Source organism: Pseudopipra pipra, unplaced genomic scaffold (genome assembly GCF_036250125.1).
Source record: "Pseudopipra pipra isolate bDixPip1 unplaced genomic scaffold, bDixPip1.hap1 HAP1_SCAFFOLD_596, whole genome shotgun sequence".
Taxonomy (NCBI): Eukaryota; Metazoa; Chordata; class Aves; order Passeriformes; family Pipridae; genus Pseudopipra; species Pseudopipra pipra.
Window position 1 is genome coordinate 1,726 of NW_026991084.1, and position 21,275 is coordinate 23,000.

General features: G+C 39.7%; 1 long non-coding RNA gene across 1 annotated transcript; it reads left to right on the forward strand.

The window, feature by feature from the left end:
- The first annotated feature begins 1,115 nt into the window (after positions 1-1,115).
- Positions 1,116-21,181, forward strand: LOC135408742 (uncharacterized). The gene is made up of 3 exons (XR_010427807.1): positions 1,116-1,266; positions 1,737-2,207; positions 13,730-21,181. It is a non-coding gene; the product is annotated as an uncharacterized LOC135408742 (long non-coding RNA).
- Positions 21,182-21,275: the final 94 nt, after the last annotated feature.

Here is a 21,275-nt window from a genome sequence, read left to right on the forward strand (position 1 = left end):
AAGTTGTGTCAGGGAAGGTTTCAGTTAGATATTAGAAAGAGGTTCTTCACCCAGAGGGTGGTCAGGTCCTCAGGTTCCCAGAGCCTGACAGAGTTCAAGAAGTGTATGGATGATACTCTCAGGAACATGGTGTGACTCCTGGGGACAGTCTTGTGCAAGGCTAAGGGTTGGACACGATGATCTTTGTGGGTTCCTTCCAACTCAGCATGTTCTGTGATTCTGTAAAATGCAGTGCATGTGACAGCTGAGGTCCTGAGCTAAGTGTTCTCTTCGTGTGCAGATTGATAGGTTTCATTTGGAAAAAGAAAAGGATTTAAAAGCTAAACAAAACCCAGCACTTCAAACAATATATGCCCTTTCTTGCTGTGTATAGGCCTCTAACTTGCTAATGCTGCTGCAGCTGTTAAACTGTATAGATTGCCTCAAAGCTACTGTAACAACACTCATTTCTTATATATAAGGCAGTGTAGGAAGAACTTTCTTTACAAAAATAGTTAACTAAGGATGAAAGATAAAATAGATGACTTGTAAACAGATATTTTTAGCTAAAATAACTTGATAATACTAGAAGTTTTGGTCTATAAAGATAATAGAGTTTGTCAACTGTTCCCATCTGTCTTGTCCCTGTCCTGTGTCAGCAGGGGGAAGTAGTAACTAAGACCTTCTGTGGCTTAGATACTAAATGCTTTCATTGGAGTATTTTTGTCCGCCCTCCTTTCTTTCCCTCTTTGACATCACTAAGAAGTTTTATTTATACACTGTAATGAAATATTATATCTACTATGGAAAATTACTGACAACTGCTTTGTCAGTGACACTTATGTACAAGTAAATTTGCTTATTTTATAACATTTTTTGTTAGTCTGGATTAAAATTTTGCAGGTGCTGCTCCCTGCAAGATATTACTATTGTTTCAATTAGGCTAATCACTGTAACAGGAGTTTTCTAAAAATTGCAGTGATGGTGGCTTCCAGGCATGCAGCATGAGCGAGGACACCTCTTGTTCCTCATCCAGGCTTCAGACTGCATCTCCAAGCTCTGTGCCTGCTCCGAGCAGAGCCAGTTTAGCCCCGCCCACTGAGCAGTCCAGCCTTTATTTATATGAAGTCTGTGGTCCAACTGGCTTCAGATGGCGTGTGTATGTGCGTGTGCCTGCCTCCTGAGTGTGTGAGACGAGCTGGGATCATAAGCCAGGGTTGTTACAAGTGGTTTTAATCAGCAGTCCATTAGAGGAGAACGGAAAACTTCAAACAGATTAAGAACCAAGTAAGTAAACCTAACTTTGAACTTGAAAGCTGGACAAAACAAATGCAAATGAAATCTTCAGAGTCTGTCAGTTTTCAGATAAATTATCACTTTTAGAGAGAAAGCTGTGCATGCTGACAGGAAGGAGGAAATTTAAAAGGAATGGAATGAAGGAAACTGTAAAAACAAAATGGGAATTGAGAATGCAAGAGAGAAAAAACAGCAAATGAGTGTTCGCAAAGTTGGTACACTCTCTGACTTTTTTCAGTTGTGGGCAGGACATGTTAAGCTTTAACCTCTTGCTTTCTTGGATACCATTGTCTGGCTGAGTAGTTCCTTCTGCAAAAGGGGTGAAGATTTCTGCTCCTCACCTGTCTGCTGGCAGGTCTGTTCTCCCAAGAGCACAGTATTGAAAAGCTTACCACGGGTCCTTGCAGGATGCCCCATGACATGCTGCTGTTTGCTGCTGCTCAGTTGTTGTTTTTTCACAGGTTGTTCCAGTAGCCCCGTGAGAAGGTGCTCCCCAAGCCTCTGCTCCTCTGGAACCCATGACTTCTTGCCTGACACCAGGAAAACAGCAGCAGAAATGGGAAAACTCATGCTAGTTTTGGGTAAAGTGTGCCTTTAACTTTTTTTACTGTGGCAAGACGTGGCTACTTGGACTGCATCTGGAATGTGGCAAAGGTTGAAGTGAGGACGGCAAAGAGGCCATGGTTTGTGGGCAAGTCCCCAGGTGCCGCAGGCTTTGTCGCCCTCGTCCCTTCCTTCTGGCCACAGTGGTGGCCATCTGTCTGTTCTGCCAGACCCTGACTCCTCTCATGACCAGCAGCATCCTTTCGGCAGTTGTTAATGGAATTACATCCAACAAACTGACCAAAACACAGCAAGGAAGGTACAAGGAGGTCTCTCCAAGCACCACTAACTGCTTTCTCCCTGGCAGTAACTCACAGACACTGAAAAAGGTAAGTCAGCTGGAGCAGAGTGCTGAGCAATAATTAGCAAAGCAAGGGATAGCAAGTCTGGCAGGATCATCTGAGTCCAGCTAAAATTAGCCTAAGCTTGAAAGTCTGGGATCTGTATACAAACAAATGGATGATCTAATGACAGCAGCATATGTGCAAGCACATTCCTATTACCAGCTCCTCAGAGTGCTGTTATTAGCATAGGAATCCTAAAATCTTCAACTGAAACATGGCATTGCTCTGTGACTCCAGCGAGATTTCAGTTTGCTGCACAGACCATACTTTATTTTGGCTTTGGGAGTTGGTTTAGAGGCTTTACAGTACAGGCACATAAATCAGGAGCCAGGAGGGTTTCATGAAAGTGGCCGAGGTTGTTAATTGGCACCAAGACTGCAGCTGCCCTGTGTTAAAGTTATCTGCTCGTCAGCTTTGAACTTTACTGGGATTCTGCTGAGAAGCTGAATTTCACTGCGTTTGAGAAATAAAAGAAACAGTTTTCATATTTTCAAATCACACTATATACTTTGGAATCTTTGTCTCACAAATTTTACCTTGTCCTTAGGTTACCTGACCTCATGTTTATTTTGTATAGGTTTCCTAAGGATGGGTGTTAAAATCTACCAAATTCAAACACTGTTATTTTTGTTGAAAAATGTAGTTTGTTAAATGGTCCAGATTTGGGTAGTTATTTATACTCTGGAATCTGTGATCGGCACTAGCACAAATGTTTCAGGTTTTCTTTAGTTGTATAGGAGAGCTGCTAATAGTGCAGCAGACATCAAACTATGAAATTATCATTATGCTATCATTTTATATACAACTGTAGCAGGACTATAAACAATTTGTTAACTCACAGATTATGGACAGCATCCACATAAAGCAGTTCAAATTTAAAAAAAAAAAAGTACAAGGCTGCTTCTTTGATTAGACAAAGTTCACAGTCTAAAAGGTCAGCAATATTGATTTTAGGAGAGTGGTTGTAAAGTGCATCTTCTGCAACAATCAAAAACAGATATGTGAAATAACTGTGGCATGAACTCTTAAATTTTTTAACTTTATTTTTTTCCTTGAGAAGATCAGAGTATTATCTTATGAGTTGCAGAAATCTACTGTATGCTGCATTGTCATCATTTTATATTTTAATGACGTTTTAGTACACTAGATACCCAGGTTCAGATTTGTTCAGCAATAAGACATGAATAATTACAATTTTAAGGGAAATAAGCACAGCTGACTTATGTGGGTTGCATTGTGTGGGTTACATCTTTTGACACTTACAGTCCATTCCTTTTTACCCATTGCTATTGTAATGGCAAAGAACATTTAATACCTTGCCTTTGGCTACTTAAAATCTATAAGAACTGGTGAAATAATGGCAAAGTTTTGCTAGTATGCTGTTTGGCTGAAAATATCTGTAATACCTTCTTTAACAATGTGCCTGAGGAAAAATGGAGATTGATGTGGAATTTGGCGTTCTGGCTGTTTGAAATGAGAAGGAAGCTTTTGTTTTTACAACATGCTGTACTTACTGCTCTCCAGCATACGTGGTTGGATGTGACTATCACATGCACATGCTGAACTTATAGTACAGATGTAAGTGCGTATGTTAACTCTTATAGGTATGTTTTCCAGGGCTGTGCTACCCTAACACATTCCTCTTCAAGTTCTAAAGACCACCCATAGCTCGCTCCCTATTTGTCTTGAACGTTTCCTCTAGAGCATGATGAACAAAATGTCTTGCACATGTTGGGATGTTACTCTAAGCTGCTCTCTGTTTCCAGAGAATGCTGGTTGTGTGGGCTGAATAATAATCTCAGAGAACAGCAAAGACAAACATCTCCAAAAACCTCTACCGCTCTGAAAGTGTGTTCTTGAACTGTGTGTTTTCGCCCACTGCTTATTCAGATAGCTGAACTATTATCTGGCTTGATTTTATTGGGTGCTCAGTAACATCTAAGATAGATGTCATGGTTGAAACTTTACACTGTTTCATTTTACAGTCACGTGCCACCAAAAGTAGCTAGTTTGGAATCAACTTTTCATTAAAGCTCTGGTTAAAATCTTCTTGTATGAATCTGGAAAATTACTTTAGAATATAGTTATTCACATTTGTAATTAACTAGTCACACATGTATTCTTATTCTATAATTAGTCCAGCCAGCAAATTTAAATTCAATAAAAAAATATCGTGCGGTTAAACAGTGACTTAAAGCAAACACTGCAACGTCTTATGAAATCAAAGTTCATGAATAAATTTTGAGGAAAATAAGATCCTGCTGGAGATAATATTCTTTAGGTAATACACGGTGTTTATGGGGTTTGAGCCATTGCATGGGTCACTCTGCAGATTGTCCTCTGACTGGGCAGGGGCAGGTTTCATTCTTGCTTCCTTCAGAGAAAAAAATCAGAATTGTGTTGAGCTTGCTGTAAGAATTTGGTTCTGATTGTTATTGCATGAGCAAAATCCCCTTCCAAAGGCTAATTTCTTCATTCAGAGTATGCATAACACTAAGTGCCTCAGAAAAAACCCCCAATGCAAACAAGCAAACAAAACCCAAGAAACCCTGGCACCTTTCATGAGCCATTTGTTGGAAGTGAAGGGAGAGATCTGAGGAAAAGTGCAGCTTTGCCAGTGCAGCTCTGATATCAACATTAACCTCATTTTGGAAGGGAGAGTTCCATAAAAGTCTGGAAGAAGCACGGGGTCAGACATTGCCAATTTGATCTGTAAATGTGTCTTTACGTCCAAGATGCTCTGGGATGGAGCCCTTCCTGTCAGGCATATAGTGCAAGCTGCCTTTTTTTAAATTGCAAAAATGCAGATTTCATTCATAGGCTGAAAAACCAGTCAGAGCTCACAGTACTCCTCTCTCAGGTATCACACATTACAGGAGTTTTAAAAGCAGCTGAGGATCATATCCTGTAGCTTTAAATTCACAGGAACAGAGGTCAACATTTTCTAGTACAACATTAAATGTTAATATCTCTAGCATGAAAAATACAAGGCTTATTTCTGAATCTCCAGCATTAAAGGCATTAGAGAGTGATATCACATTTAGCAGCAGGCTGTCTGCAGATTTAGCAGGGCACTCCTACCTCTCCTGCATTATGAAATATTTGTGAATCTATATAGTGAAGAGCTGGTGCTACAGCATTGAAGCTGGAATAGGTATCAACAAAAAAAAAAAAGCCTATACAAGCCCTGTGTGTTGGTTTGCCTGGCAAGGTATTGTGCCAGAAATACTTTTGGTACCAGGCAGATGTAAAACTGTTACACTCATCATAAGTAATTTAGCTCTGCTTCTTGGCCATTTCTGAGAAGAGTTAATTAGCTGGTTAAGCTGTGTTTCCACTCTCTGAATTAATTCAGCCAGAGCCAATTTAGATGTCTCTACAGAGTGCATTTTGCTCAGGTAGTACCTCTGCTGGGAGGAAGGAATATGAACTATATTGCCTTCTAGGAGGGCAGATACCTGAGGTTCAGTTGCTTTCCCAGTCAGAGAAGATCCAAAAGCACTTTTCCTGGTTTCTTAAAAGATCCAGTTCCCAAGCCATTAAGCTTTATATCCATGTTGGAATTGGAAGCCTGGTACACCATATTGGCAGTGGGAATTTTTGTTGGTCCTGGAAAGCAAAATTCTCTCTTTTCTTTCTTTCTTCCACAGCTGGAGAGAAAGGAGAAGGAAATGGTTAATCACCTTTTACAGTTATTGCTTCTGTGATAGGCACTTTTTCAGCCTATTACCTCTCCGGCCATGGCCAATGTATTAAAAAAAAAACAAAACAGGTTTTTAAACTTTAGGATGGATCTTGAAGGATATTATTTCATGCATGCTCACAAGGCCCTTGCTTCACATGCCCTGGACATTTAAGGCTAGCTGAAAAAAAGAAAACAAACAAGATATGTAGCTGATCATGTGAGAATTTGATGAGTGGGTGAGGCTGGCATCCTAATAAATGAAATATAACAGTATTGTGAAAAAAATCTGTCCTCCTTTCAAGGCCCTTAACCTAAGTTTTATGTAAAAGATATATCTCAAAGAGGAGCTATAAAGTGAGCAAAGCGGAAGGATGAGAAAAGGCTTTTTATGGCTTCACTCTGAAGGGATAGGATAGGATAGGATAGGATAGGATAGGATAGGATAGGATATCATTTAATAGGAGTGAATAGGATGAAAGATCCAAGATAATGAAAGTTTGATGTGGTCATACCTCCAAAATATTATGTAGAAAAAGAAAAGAAAAACAAAAGGGGAAAAAAAAGGAGAAATATCATGGTTTACTCTTAACCAAGAGCTAGAGGAAGATCCAGTTGAACATCTTGCATGGGTTACTGGCCCAGGAATCTATATTTGAAAATTAGGAGTGAAATTACCAAAAAGCTGAGAAATTGTTACTATAACTGTAGAACTCTGAACACCCAGAATGGAATTATTCCTTCTTTATTTGTGTCCTCCACTCTATCTTCTCAGAGGCAAAAAGATGGACTTCACAGTCAATGCAAATGACTGTCTCTTATGCAAAATTCATCATGAATTAATGCAGACATGTAATACAAATCTGGTGAACTTCACACTCTAAAGGTATATGTCTTTTTTCTATTGATTTCTTTTGATAGAATATACATGCATCAGTCAGAATAAGCAGAGGACAAAGGAGGTAGGTGGGGAGTGTGTCATGGAGGAAGGCATGGGGAAAGGAAGCAGATGGAGGAGGAGAATAAGGAACTACAGCTGCAAAGAAATAGTCTCCTCAGAACGCACAGAAGAGATTGTACACAGAGAGGGCTGGATTGTGCAAGGGAAGAGAAAGGGAGATGGCAATGGAAATGGAAAGAAGAGAAAACAAAGCCAATGGAAACTTTTGAAATGTAAATATGTGAAAAAGGAGAATTGAAGCTCGATGATAGAATGAGAAGGGATGATTTTCACTTATATGCAGAAATGGAGCATGGTGAGAGCTCTGAATAGAAAAGATTACATTATGCATAACAAGGTTTGATACATTTTAAAACTAAATTTAATCTTAAAAATTATTTTATAGAATAAGTAGGGGGATGAGAACTCTTTTCTCCTCACAGAAGAACAAAGAACTTCGCTGGTATGAAACCTCTGTTACTAGAAAGCAATCAATATAGGGTATGGTATCAGCAACTGGTTTCCTTGGAATGATACCACATTCACATTGCACCCTATGAAAGCGGGACATTTGCTTTCCCCTTTTCAATATAAAATGCAAAAGGTCTTAAGGAAACAGCTATTTTTACTGAGCAGATAGCTAGACATATTTTGGTGATAAAGGGCAAAGCTATTGTGGTAGCAGTCAGGAAAGAGGGGCAGGATGGAGACTTTGCAGGAAGGGAACTTTGAGAAGGATGCATCAGCAGAAAATGGGAAATGGAGGCAGAATCTCACTCACAGACTTCACAGAATGAAGTTTTTCTCCAAAAGGAGCTGTTTTGATAAGATGGGAGGATTGGCTCATTGTCTGTTCTTAAGACACGGCAGTTGGTACCGTGAACTACATGCAAGCATAAAGCAAAGGCATTTTGATACAATAGCTCTGTACTTCCAGCTTAGAGTGCTGGTGATGACTGTGCAAGTAACTCTGGTTTCGCTCTTGGATTTATGAAGTCATCAGACAACTTCCATCAAAGTCATGCCAATAATCTAATTGCTTGTTCTTTATTTATCTAACAAACAATTGGAAGCAGAATTACATTCCAGACGTTTCATTCTACAACCCAGTCCTTTCTGATTAGGAAATCCAACAGAACATAAAGCCAACATATTTAAATATCCTCCAGAAAGTGAAACAGGAAATTAACTTCTCTCTTACTTATTGATACAGGAGCTATGTGCACTTAAAATATAATGGTAGTATGAAGAACTTACTATTTCTATGAACTTTTATGCAAACACAAAAAGAAATTTAGAAGTCACATTTGGAGTTAATGAAGATCTGCATAGTCCTGTAAATCACTGACTTGCGGCATTAGAACCACATGCTAAGTTTTTATTATCACTCTTTTTATTGATGCTGTTTAATATTAGTGCGGTAGTTTCTAGGAGTTTCACTCATGGATTTTTTTAATGTTCATCTAGGTGGTATTTAACAGCAAAGATGCAGACTTTGCAATTTCTGGAATTCTGCAGAATTTCCAGATTAAATGGGAATTTAGGCTGTTCACTGCCTGTGAATAGTGCTGATAGTACCAGTGTTGTTTTTATGAGGCTGGTTCTCTTTTGTGGTGTTTTTGTTGCACTCCCCTTTCATGCAGGGGCCTTTTGGTTTGCATAGTGGCTCATATATCCCTTTTGCAGCAGCTCAGTACCTGCAGAAAGCAGTGGGGTTGAAGTAAGCTGCAGTCAGTTATTTGAAACTACTGGACCAAGACTCTGACAGTCTTGGCTAGCTTAGTGTGAAGTGTGGGTGCTAGTAATAAACACAGGGACTAATGCCACCAGAACAGGGTAGCTGAAAAGATGATTCACAGTTTTTGAGTTCTTTCCTGAGAGAAGCTGAGGCAGACATGAGTGGGCCATTATATTAGGAAGAAGAATTTTTTTTCTGCAGTTGAAGTTGATGGTCAGTGAAATTCTATGGCAAGAGTTCAAACTGTATATTTGCTTCTTTGCCAGGCTTAGACAATGCATCAATATTTATGGAAATATGCAATCTTCTTGGAATCTGAAAAAAATGCCAAGGAACTGTTTTTCTCTCCGCAACTTGAAATATCTTTGCTGTTTTCTTCTTGACCAAAACAAAAACAGCAATTATATATCCTAAGATCCAGTTAGTGACCACATTCTAGATTTTTGGAACAACCCAGAAATTCTGTAAAATAGAGAAAAGCTTCAGAGACTAATAGAATCAATTATATCCTTATATATTCATAAACTAGAATTGGATATGTTGGTTTCAAGGGAAATGTCAAAACATTTTCTCTTTAACAGAGTACTTCACAGCTCTGTGGAACTTACATATAGACAGAACTAAGAATTACAACTCAGATAACAGATGTCTATTTTCCTCTGTACAAGGATGGTTACATAATTCTTGAGCTTTCCTATTATAAAAACTGGGCCATTTATCTTGTTAAGACATCAAAGGAATATACATTTGATGTAATAGTTTTTTTGAAAAACCATAATAAATTTTAATGGAGCTCAATTTGTTTTCTTTTGTGTTTTAAATGTTATTCTATAAATTTAAAAAAATTACAAAATTAACTTTTATGCATTTTTATTCACTTTATAGCCCATTGTGGTTTGTTTAAACCAGTTGTTAAGGCTGTGGATCATCTGTGTAACAGCCAATTGCACTAAAATGAGGTCAGTGACTCAGCTAAATGCAGTGTTTTGTAAGCTGTAAAAGCAGGTATATCATGTCAAAGCTGACACAGGCCTCATCCTAAATCATATGGGAAATCTCAGCTTTGCTGTAAAGCCTCATTAATTTCTATGGAGACAAACACACCATTCTGTAGGTAAGACATGGGCTGCAGATGTTCTTTACCAATCCCTTTCACATAAGGTATATTGAATCTGTGATAAATTGCCCTGCTAACAAATAGTCTGAGTCTTCAAACTGAGGAAGAGCTAATAAATGGTTGGTACACCAAAACATTTGGCCACTTACCAATTATTCTCAAATTTTCAAAATGTTTTCATTTGTTTTCTGTCTAAACCTACTGGACATTAAATTCATAGGAATGCCAAAAAAATCACAACCATAAAATGTGGAATTATGTGAACAGCTTATTTTTGTCTGTTGCACTCGGCTTCTCTTATACCAACTCTCTCTTCAGGCTGAATTTTTATGATTGAGAAACATTTTATGAAAACCAGCAGACTCTTTAAATATATAAACATAACTGCTATTGCTATAATATTGGAAATTCTGAAAAACATCCAATAGTAACTAGATCAACATGTCCAGTCATGCAAAGCATTTTATACAGAACTTTGGAAAAAAGTATGGAATCACTTGCTACAGGCATGCAGTTGGCCAGATTGTTGTTTTTTTTAAATTCTGTTTAGCTAACAACCCACCTTACATTGCACTGGCTTGGCAAGAAAACAGCGGACACATTGCATCTTGTAACCTGGACTGCATATAGCTCTAAAAGGAAAGGGCAGAGGAAATAAATTTGGCAACACTACACATGAATCTCAAGAAAGTACCCTAAAACGTGTGGAGATACTTCATATTATTTAATAGTACCAGATTAGATATTGGGTCAAGATGTTAAATTTAGGATCCTGAATTGTTCCCTTGTCCCAGAGATCCTGTCACAGCTCTTTGGGAGCTGTTGGATAAAAATACCTCGTGCCCAGTGCCTGGGCAGTGGGAGGGGAGGCTGAGGGCACAGATGAGTTTGTCCCCACCTGGTCCTTCCCAGCACTGTGGCAGAAGGGTTTGTACACCGTCAGTCTGAGGGACTTCTGTGTATCTCTGGAGCGAATGCCCCAAGAAAAGCCGTCTGGAGCAACTAGTGCTGTGCTCCATATGCAAGGGTTGTCAGGAGCCCCCTGAGCACCCATGGGAGGTGCCTGGTGGGAGCCAGCTGCTGCATGGGCCCTGTGGAACTGCTTGGGGCCATTTCCCTTTGTGTTTTGTGGAAATGACCCAGGCCACTGCTACTGCCTGAACTTACTTTTTTTTTCTGTTTCCTTTTTTTTTTTTTTTTTAATGCTGCTATCAGTGTTCTGTTGAATATTTGTCACAGCCAAACTAAACCATTGTAAACATTTCTGCTCTTCCCCAGAGAGCTGAGGAAGATGCTGTCTGCATCAATGGTGACAGGGAAGCAGGAGGGAGAGCCCCTTCCCTGGCAGATCCTGCCGCAGGCAGGCTGGCTGACCCCTGGGCTCCTTGGGACACCTCGGGGCTGGTTGGTTTCTGTCCCTTATGCCTCACCGGGTGGGACAGCTTATCCCTCATGTGGGGTTGGCACCCAAGGCCAAGGCCAGTTGGAGCAGGAGTGGGCTGTGAGGCAGTGGCCAGGCTGGGGGAGCCCTGCCGGCACTGACCTTGGAGTGTTGACTGCAGGGGAAATGAAGTCACTGCTGGGTGCTCGAGGCAGGACCTCTGCAAAATACTTCAGAGGTGACACTGCAGGAGACTTTGCTTTCATGAAGAAAGGTGTGTTTTCGTAGCATAAGAGAATTGTGGTAACTGTTAGTGAGGAGGGTGCACACAAAGTGCTGCACATCCAAGGCAGGACCCAGGCCACACTGGGAAGGACGGGAGTAGGAGAAACCATAATTGCCAGCAAAAATGGAACAGGGATGTGTCCTGGCCTGCAGCCCCTTTGTGCTCCTCACGTGTCCTCAGTTCATCCCGCAGCACTGGCCCCTGCAGCACATGTGGGATGGAAAATGGGATTTTCTTGCAAAATAAAGCAAGAGGTGTCTCTGTCTTCTGGGTTTCTTCCACGATGCAAGTGAAATGGAAAGTGGGAAGTATCTGGCTGGACTGCCTGGAAGAGGGAGAGGGAGCACAGGAGGGGGGCTGGGACAAGGGCTGGATTTAGGAACAGGGAGGGGGGGAGGGAAATGGAGAGAAAGGGCTGCCAGCAGCTGCTGGCACTGCAAGAGAACAGGAAAGAGAGAAGATAAGAGGAGAGGAAGGAGGGGCAAAGGCAGAGGGGAACAAGAGTGATGGGTGCTGTGGTGGGGAAGGGCCATCTGAGACTCTCTAACGCTGTGCTTGGCACCTGATTAATGTGTTTTTAAAAAGCTGGGATGCCAGGAACACTGTCTGACAGGTGATCTAATGCAATTCCTATGACTTCACCCTGTGCTATTTGTGCTTCTTCCGGCCAGCAAGTGATCAAGCCTTTACTTGAATATCCCAGTGTCTAAACTAGTTTTGGGTTGCACATTTAGCAAATATATGTGGAAAACTCTGACAATGTTCTGTTGAGATTTTTTCAGGGTCCTTTCATGAATGATGCTAACCCTTCACATGGAGCAAAAGCAGATGTGCTGTTAGAAGCTCAGGGCTCTGAAATAGTTTGTGTTCCTCACTGCTGCAGAGAAACTTACAGTTCAGCCAAGCGTAATGTAAAACTGCATCTCATACTCAGGGAATAGACTGCTAAGGAGAGTGACTTTATCACTAGATCCCAGCCCTATAAACAACTGGACACGTCTTGAATGATATTTATTTATATCAAAACATCAGTCTCTTTTCAGTCTAGTCTACTGTGCACAAAATGGTGGTGACTTGTTTGTGTAGTGCTTCATATCTCTAGTGATAAGCTTACTAAAATTAGAAGATATGGAATAACTTAGTTTTTAAACTGCTAACTACTGCTAGGTTGAAATTCACAAGCTTGTGAAGAACTAATTTCATGTCCTGATTTTAATCCTTGGTGTTATATTTCAATCCTAAAGACAAGTACTTTTCACCAAAAGAAAGTCTTGTTTGTGAATGGTGTTTTTACTGCAAAAGAATAGCTAGAGTGTTCTAGATATTAGTGTCCTGATTGCTACATGGAGCCTCCTATTTTTATGCCTTATTGTACTGGGGTTTGAATAGCAAGGTTTTGGTAGTGGGGGGGACTACCAGGGTGGCTTCTGCAAGGAGCTGCTAGGAACTTCCTCAGTGTCTGACAAAACCAATTTCAGCTGGCTCCAACACAGACCTGCTGCTGGCCAAGGCCAAGCTCATCATCAATGATGCTGATAATGCCTCTGGGATAACAGATTTGGGAAGAGGAAAAAAACAACTGTGCAACTGCAGGCAGAGAGAGGACTGAGAATATGTGAGAGGAACAACTCTGCAGACACCCAGGTCACTGAAGAAGGAGGGGAGGGAGGTGCTCTAGACACAAGAGCAGAGGTTCCCCTGCAGAATGTGATGAAGATCATGGTGAGACAGGTAATCCCCTTGCAGTCCATGGAGATCCACCTTGAGGTATCCACCTGCAGCCCATGGAGGATCCATGCTGGAGCAGTCTGTTCCTGAAGGACTGCACCCTGCGGAAGGGACCCCTGCTGGAACAGTTTGTAAAGATCTGCAGCCTGTAGGAAGGACTCGCATTGGAGAAGTTCACTATTTTTGTGTGTTTGGGGTGTCTCTTTTCCATTTTTTCTTGCAAGAAGCTGATACTCCAGGATATTACATAGAGGAAGGCTTTTCTCTAGATGCCATTGTCCCTAGACACTATATAGGAAGATAGCGAGTGATAGGTAACCCAGGTGTTCCTTGGGATTCATTGGAGACATCAGACACCTTTCCACTTGTTCCTATATAAAAGTTTCTCTGCCAGTCCTCCTATAGGATGGATTATGTTGGACTAATAAGGCAATAAGGTATGATAAGGTTACATTTAATTTTCTAGAACACAGTAATCTCTAGTACTGTTTAGGATTCTTAATTATACTAGAGCTATTTCCTGTGTTGTCACATTAGGTTACTAGTTTATTTTTGTGAAAAATAACAACTGTATTTTATATTGCTGAGTAGTGTCCTATCTGAAAACCATTGTATTTGCACTCTGTTTGCTGTAGATCGATGATTCCATTCTCCACTACTTTGGAAGCCCCATGAGAAGAGCAGTTTTATATGCACCTCCTGCCCACCGTGAGACCGACCGTCAGCTCTGTCAGCGCATCCTGGAAAAACACAGATATACAGTCACAGTCCTTGAAAACAGGAGACAAGTGGAAAACCCCAGGCATGAGGGCCCTTATCACAGTAAGACTAACTGGACTTAGTTAATTCATTTATTACTAAATGTGATCACTAAATACAGTATTTATTCAGCATTCTTCCACAAAGATAAAGCTTATAAAGTCCAACACAAGTAAGGATAGAAGCCAAATTCTAGCCCTTCTCAGTTGTGAAGCTAATTTTCCACAATTAGGTGATTCTTCCATTAGATATATCCTTCCTTAAAATAATGCAGCAGAGTAGTTTGTCATAGTCTTGACAACTAAATCATATCAGTTTGGTTTCTGATGACTTCTCATACCAACTTCATCAATATTTTCAATAGTGCATTTTATAACAAAACACATACCTGTTACATTTAGTTCCTTTTCATTTTCTCTCTTAAAGAAAAGCTGTATCCACGAAAGTACTTTTTTCCTCTGGTAATGTTTTGATTGTTCTGTAAGCTTGTTAAAGAACATGATACAGAAAAAGTCCATTTTCCATTTGCTGCAGAATCTGGGGTGCATTACTGTTGGTTCTTAGTTTCTGTTGAAAGTTGATCCACAGTTAAAACAGGCTACTGAAGAAGCCTGGTCTCTTGCACAAGGGACTATGGCTTTGTTGTGTACAGTTACACTGTGCTTGATAAAGGAGCTTTGGGCACGAGTTATATATAAATTGACCATGTTTAAGAGTTCTTGGACACCGTAGATGTATGAACTGAAACTGTGTTCTCTGTTTGGTCTTCTGTTGCAAGTAAGTTTGGAAACTGGATGACTTTGAAAAAATACATAGGTCACCATTCTGTCAGATGGAAAATGGTGTGGTTGGATATTTCTCATGCTAAAGGGAGTGCTGTTTGCATCATTCGGGCTTTCAACATTTCTGGGGTTGCCAGAGAGCTCAGTTTTGTTTTGAGTTTAACCAAACTGAGGAGTTTCATAGATGAAAACTGTAATTACTTAGCATGCTCAAGGCTGCCCAAAATTCCATCACTAATTTCAAGTTTCTTTAAGAAACTTTCTTGAAAATGAGGTTCATTCAGTTTTCTTTGGTAGGCTGTACCAAGAAATAGTGAATGGTCTTCACCTCATTCTTATTTGAGTCTGGTAACATTGGCACATTTTAGCCACTCTGCCTTGAGTAGTTTCCATCGCAGTGGAAGACACAGCATGTCTGCAGGTTTTGCTAATGTCAGATGGGCTGCAGAGAAAAGATGGCATCTCTGGGGATCATGTGAACCATCTCTGTGAAACATTTCTGTTTCAAATGGCTAAGGAAGTGGGTATGCCAAATTCAGTTGTGACCCATAAAAAAAAAGACTGTACTAGATTTTCTTATAATGATGAGTTCAGATTGAAGTTCTCCAATACAGGTTTTTGCACTGCAAACATTTTCCCTGCAGAAATCAGCTTAACTGTGGGTATTTATATTTTACAGGCTAGAACCAGTATTTCCTGTAGTATTTTTCCAGTAATAAAAAAAATTAAAAACTGAAAAGATTTTAAGTATTTTCCAGGAACATCCTACAGCTTTCAGCAGATGCTGGATTACATAAAAAAGTCAAATGCTTGCCAATTTAAGGCAAAGAGTAAGACTATTAATTCCATTTCATGGCAACATAACTCTGCCTTTAACTATTCCCTGTTATGTAAGTGCCTAGCTTTAAAGTTACGTTTTAAAAACAAGAAGTAAGTAAAAGAGCATGTCTGCATACCAAACCAATGATCTTTTCTTGCAGCTAATTAAACTGCGTTCAAAGTTAATTTTTTTTGCCAATAGATGATGGGGTTTACTGTTCTGGATGGGATAGTACTTCTTATTTTGGAGAAGGGTATTTTGGCCTATGCTTTGGCATACTTTCCTAATAGGAGTTTAATAAGTTATTAAAAATATACTCCTTGAAGCCTCAGTTAAAAATATATAGGTAACGAACTGTGAAACATAGATTCTGAATGTTGTGAAAAATCTGTAAAAAGAATCATTCCTTCTTACTTGGTATTATTTAGCAGCTCTATCTGGTGCTTTATTTTTGTTCAGTCTGTCTTACTCATGTATCTTTCAAAGTACACTTAAATTTGAAAGGATTTTTTGTTTTGAATGGCTGAGGGCCAAGACTCTAGCTGAAGTCATATATGGAAAAAAATTCACCACAAAACATTCCTAACTTTTTTTTGTGCTGGCCCGCTAAGAATTTTGGGACCAGTTCTGCTCCTGTTTGAAACCCAAATGTGACAGCTCTGCACACTGATCTTCCAGAAAGATCCTCCACACCTGGGCTGCGGTACTGTGTTGAGTTCACTGCTGCCAGAGAGAAACGGAGGAATGGTTTTCTTCAGTGGAAGTTTTTCACTTCTTACACACCAGCCAAAACATTTTGAGTTTTGGTAACTGGAAAACAGTTGGCCAGAAAGGAAAAGTATACTTTTTTTTTAGTCATGGCAGAGTCTGTGGGTTATGGGATTACTATGAAAAATCCATACAGATGTGTTCTGCAGTAAAACATAAATTATTCAATCCCCTAATTTTTCACTGAAAAATAGCTTTGTCAGTAAATTCTCAAGCAGCTTTGCCTGAACAAAAAGTATTTGTGCTTTCACCATTCCTTAGCAATCAAATCCACATGGAGAGAAAAGTCCATGGACTGATGGTATCTGTCCCTGCTCTGAGCTTTTTGAGACTTACTTTCTCAGCAGCCCTAAATGAGCCAGTTTTGCTATAAGTTTAACATGTCTCTTAGTCTGCTGCTGGCATGGAGATAGAGAGGTGGTACTGTATTAGTAGCAGATGATGGGATAGTCAGATTATGCAGAGAACTGGGATTGCCACCTTGGGCAATCCATTTTAGCATGGTCAGTACCTCCAGTAAGTATCTGTGGTAAGTCTGTTTTGAAGCAAGCAGTTCAAAAGAAGTTGCATAACAGCAGATGAGAAAGATATCAGGTTGTATGGGCCAGCACATCTACAAATGGTACAGCTGTTTTGTTTGCCAGGTAGGCAGAAGAAGGTGTCATTGGTGTGTGGCTCCTTCCTTCCTTCTGTGTCCTTTTTTAAAATGTGAACCTCTGCTCATAGAGGCGTAGCCTCTGGGACACATTCTGCCTTTGCCGCAGCCTTGGAGGGTGTTGAAACCAGTGTCACAATCTCATGGAAAATAATAAAATGATCAGAAGGAGTGAGAAAGCCCCACACCTCCATGCTTTCTCCTGGGAGGTTTGCCATGCTGAGCTGTACAAACTACAGGGTTTCCGTCCCTCAGCCTGGGACAGAGCTGTGCTGCTCTATCAGAGAAGAGTGGGATTAGCCATCTGGCTTCAGAGCACTCTTAGATTCTCCCAGAGAGGCAAATACTGGAGAAGAACTTGCCAAATATTTTCCAATGTCTTCTGCCTTCTTTGTTCTTCCAGTCAGACAAGCTCTCATCTCTGATATCACAGTAAAGATTAACAAGATCTGTGGGTCCCTTCGGCTCTGTGATGCCCTGACAACATTTTCACAACAAACATTTTTTAAAAGGAAGGTTTTATCTCAGAATTTTTTTTCACTAAAATGCATTTCTGCCCTCCAAAAATAATGTTCCCTAGTTACTGTCTGCTGCCTGAACCTTTTATGAATTCCATACTTTGCCCAGATGATATCTTCAAAGAGAAGTAAACTCCTTATATCTTTCATTCTGGAGCCATCAGTTTCTCTGTCCTTTGCTCAATGTGCCTGCCTCATTAGTCATTGGTAATCCTCCTTTAAAAGGCATTTCCTTCATTTCTCAATTCTTCACCTTTCCTAATAGTTAAGCAAATCTCAGCACACTGCAGACTCCAAAAAACATGTGCAGTTGTATGTTACAAATCCAACCAGCCAGTTTTAGTTCATGCAGCAATAGCATGCAAAGTTCTGTTGTTAGTGGTGCATCTTGGAATGGAAAAGATTCTGCATAACCTCAAATGGTAGCCCGTTAGTTTGGCCATGGAATAAAACGCATGTATTCAAGCTACTGGCAAACTGAGTGCAATGTAACATTATATGCTCCCTGATGCCTTAGAATGTTAGTAATTTGATGGAAGTTTTTGCAATTGTATTGAGGGACTTTTAAAAAAGGAATCATAAACCATTTTCATAGTATTGATTTTACACGATAATTTCTTATTTTTAGAATACCAAGTTAAGTATTTAAACTTAACTATGGCTTCTGTTTGCAGTTTGAGTGACATCCATTGAAAATGAAATTTTAGCCATGCCATGAGAAAGATATCTACAGTACCTATATTGCTTTGGATTGGGGTTTTTTTGTGATTTATTGTTCCACAAAATAAGTATTGAACCCAATTTAGCTTTGGTCGATATTTAGCTCTTCTGTCAATTTCCACTGAAATCAATACCAGTTTCATTTCCTGTTCATTCACCTGACGTTGAGTGGAGATAGTACACTATATATATCCTCAAATTTACATATATAGCAAAGAATATTAGTTCTGAAGGTTTTTTTCACTTTTTTGGGTTTATAAATACACGCTTAATGCTGTTCTATTTTCTGTCACGTTAAGAGCTTGCTGTGTTTAAGTACTTGGCCGTGTTAACTAAGCCCTCGTTCCAGCAACTAACTATGAGGATGATCTGGCTTTTCGCAGATGTGGGAGTGGTGCTTGGGTGGAGCTGCATCAGGAACAGGAAGGGATGAGTGAGACGACACCCATGGGAGCAAATCTGTGTGATCTTGGCCCTTCTTTTTGCGTGCTGGGCTCAAGAGATCTGTCTCTTATTTAAAGGAGCACTACTTACAGCAAGCAGTGAACAACTGTTCACTGATAAAGCAAACTGTATGTAGTCAGGCATAAGTCATTTTGCTGTAAAATGGTGATTTGAGAATTGTGTTGCTAGGAAGGTATGGCCTCTGCTGCCTCCCTCCTTTGCTCTCTGTAGAGAGTTCTGTTGCTTCTTTGTACCCAGTGGTCACTCCCTGTAAAAGCAGCTGCTTGGGGAATGTCAGGGAGCAGGAGACTGCAGGAGCAGGCACAGGTCTTCATAGATGTGGAGTGATGCTAGCTGCAAAGTTTTCTGTCTCCCTCTGTGTGCTACATGACTGAAGAAGCAGTTGGGGACAGATGAAAGAAAACTCTCCTTTGATTCTTCCAAAAAGCAATTTTCCAAGTCAGCCTTTATTAATTTTTCATTTTGGTTTGTTGGGTATCCTTTGGAAAAATTACTTTTTAAAGAAAATCTACATTTTCCATGGGAAGACAGTGATTCTGTTCACTTTGATTCATAGTAGGAGTTAGGAGGCAGAGAAATGCTGCCACATCAGAGTTAGAGATGGAGGAACTTAGATAAAAACTTTAAGAGTCATAGAACTAGGATGAAATGCATGATCTTTGCTGTGTATCTTTATGTTACTCCTTTAGCATATTGTATCACCCCTAGTACTCCTCACTGTACATACTTTTGACCAGAGGCTAAATAGCAGAAGTATCAGCCTAATTGCTGACATCTGGGCCAGCAGCAAGGTAGGAACTTGTAGAAATGCTACTTCATAAGTGCAGCCAGTAATAGTTTCCTCAGGACTGCTAATTAGTGTAGAGAATAAACTACAGCCGTGGCTTTCGGAGGCCCTCAGGACCATGTCTGGTGACTGTCAGACATTCGCTTTTCATTTTCCAAGATACAGTATATCAGCAAAATAAGTGAAAATGAGAGAAGTTGGTAGATATAGGAGGACACAGTGATGCTCTTTCTTCAATGAGTGTGAAGGCTGGTATGTTTGAGTGAACAGAGGTACTTGTTAACATAAAATATTAACAAAGTCTGGTGCTAAGAAAAAAAGAATGATCTGTTCATCATGCCTATAGTAAACAGTACAACAACAACAACAACAACAAAGTTGTTATTAGGAAAACTGTTTTGGGGATAAGGCTAGTGAAGTAATCAAATGGAGCTGTGGAGCATTTGATCTTAGACATCTTGAAATATTAGATAAAGAGGTTTTATTGGGTGTAGTGAGTCCCCTTGTGGGGTAACAAGATGATCTCACAGATTTCTGGAAGTCTATGACTAACTTTGAGCAATGAGGCAGACAAGAAACTGATTTTTAGAAAAACATGATTTCTAAAGCAAATGGAGCAATTTCAGGTATGAATCAGGTGTGGTGACTCAGGGCTTGGAGGACGTGTCCTCCAAATACATATGTATCTTCAGTATGTAGTTGCATCTTCTTAAAATGCAAAATATTCTCAAAAAATCAAAATCTATGAGAATGCATTCCTGACAGGAGGGGAGGAAATGGAAGGGAGCACAAAATCAGTGGTTTTTAGATACTAGCCAGCTGAAGTTTGAGAAGGTAGAAAGCAAATAACATATTTTGAACTAGGGATGGTTTTCATGGGACAGTATGTAAAAATCAGTACTCATAGAACCAAATTTCTTTCCTTAGTGAGTGGTTTTCTATTGAGTTAGAAATACATTAACAGGAGTAGGTAACATTAGTTCTAACTTTCCTTTTTTTTATTTTATTTTAATTACTCAGAATACAGTTAGGAGGAGCCCTTACTTGCTGTTTGTTACAGCCTCAGACAAGTTTCCATGAAATCCAACTAACTTTAGCAAACAATTATAAAGACTAAAGGCCTCAAGGAAAATTGCTTATGTGTTCTGTAAACATCTGGTTGCCATTTTCAATTACAAGGACCAACCCACTGAAGGAAGCAGTTTAGTTTTTTTGGAACAGAAATGGGACACTGGGGTTTTTGTTCTTTTTCATGGTGGAGAGTAAAGGAAATGTCAGGAATAGAGAGGTCACTAGATGCTCAGCTTTTATAAATACAAAAGTCTCTGAGAAAATTAAAGTAAATTGGAATCAGGTTCTGAAAGTGTAAACAATCCTGTGGAGGTAAGGTTAAATAAGCAGAACTGGAGCTCTTAGCATGCCAGCAAAAGCACAAGATCATTCTATCATAAGTAAGTAATTTAAAATATTGTGCAAAATAATAATGCTGAGACTAGCCACAGAAGTATTTTGTGGGTTACCATACAAATACATGTGTATCTTCAAATCTAGCAGATGTAAATTCTCTTCCCAAAATCATTTTGGTTAACTGCTGGTACAAATATATAACCAACAGTATACAAAACTGATTGGCTTTGTAATGCAAAATATATGTCATGTGAGTCCTGAGCAAAGTTTTGACAAGTAAAATAGAAGCATACTTTTTGTATGTTACTAAGCAAGGAGCTTCCTAAACAAGCTAAATAGGTAGAAATGTGGTCCTCAGAACACAGTGTGTTACAAGCATGTGACAAACAATGTTTGCTAAATTTGTTCTGCTTCCATAAAATTCAAGTTCGTTTAGTTTTAGGAAGAAAATGCATACCAGAAATATACACTGTCTTGATCACTTTTTAACTTTGCTTTTA